The sequence below is a fragment of the Plecotus auritus genome (genome assembly GCF_963455305.1).
Source record: "Plecotus auritus genome assembly, chromosome: 8".
Lineage (NCBI taxonomy): Eukaryota > Metazoa > Chordata > Mammalia > Chiroptera > Vespertilionidae > Plecotus > Plecotus auritus.
The window spans coordinates 74987211-74988805 of NC_137782.1; positions in this window are offsets into that span (position 1 = coordinate 74987211).

Below are 1595 nucleotides of genomic sequence, written 5' to 3' on the forward strand. Positions count from 1 at the left end.
TTTGATTTTAACATATGCATTGACAATAATTAACACAGTTAACTAAAGGTCCTTTTTCTTTCTCTTTCCTTTGTCACTGGATGTCTTTACTGTGGTGCAGTTGTTTAAGAGTATCATTTACAGCGTTTCTATTCTACCTCAAGCTAGAAAAAAAGCAGTTTGCTCAATCTTTTACCTCCATTATATTGGTTAAAAAGATCATTTTTCTCTACATGCTACAGTTTTTCTTAGTTCTACATTTATTGGAAGCAAGCAACCCCAGAGGTGACCTATTTAACACCAGTACAAAACCTAGAAGGTTTAATTGAAAGCCCTAGCATTCAACCTGTGCTTAGTAGCTTCCAGGAAACACACACACGCGCGCACACACACACACACACACACACACACACACACACACATACCCCAACAAACAAACAAACAAAAAAATAAAACACTGTAAATTTAAGACCAGTATTGAGTGGAACCCCATGGGTCTCAGGGCACAGAGCCCAGGGAGGGAGATTTGAAAGAGTTGAGAGAGGATGCTCAGTCATCAATAACTGTAATTGGTGACTTAACTTAATAATGTAGAGTAAAGAAATTGTTAACAATTTAGATAAGGGACTGTCACATCCAATTAAAACAGCCTTTCTTCCAATTAACAATAGAAAGAGATTATAGTGTCGACCTATTCCTTTTTTAATAACTGGTAATTATTCAAAGAAACAATGAAGATCAGCAAGGTGAGTTTTCTGTCACTGCACTGCTTGCCAACACCTCTCAATTATTACCCATTTTTTAGCATTAATGTCATTTTCGTCCCCATAATACACAGAATTAGAAGGGTTTTATTGCTATAATTTCTAGCACTGAAACTGAAACAAAGCCAGTGCATTTTATATAATTATATGTTAATGCTTAGAATGTCCATTTCTGAGTTGCTAAAGAGATATGCATTAAAAAAAAAAAAAAAAACCTGCATGCACCGAGAGCTTCATGAGATAAAGAGAAAGAGGTATCACTGTGTCTGTCTTAAGTAAACTAGGAGACTGTTTCTGTGTTGACATCCCACTTTCTTTTGGAGGCACCTCATATATACATATATATCAAAATGTTAACCCTTCTCCCTCAAATTCATTCTTTGGAGGAATTACAATTTACTTCTAACTGATCATTTCACTGACCTCAACTTTCAACATATGGAGCTGCTTCAAGTCCTTAGTCAGTAATAAACCTGCTAAAATAACAAGAGCAACAGATGCTCCAAAGAGACCCAGTTCACTAACTGGATGGTCATTGATGGATATGAAATAATCAGTGAATAATAATTCAGAGAGTGATGCTCTCTATATTTATACATTTAGTCATTATATTGACAAACATTTACTGACCCCCAACTTTGTGTGTACAACTGCTTTTGGGGACTACAAAGAAATATCCTACTTCCCTTTTTTATTTTCCCTATTGCTCCTAGGATCATCATATATACCTTCTATTGTATTTATTTTCTTTATTATTAGTTTTTCCCCACTGGAGTGCAGGCTCTTAATCAAAGATTACATCAGGTGCTGCCAGCATTCCACTTTTATCCTCTGTTATGGGTTGAATTTTGT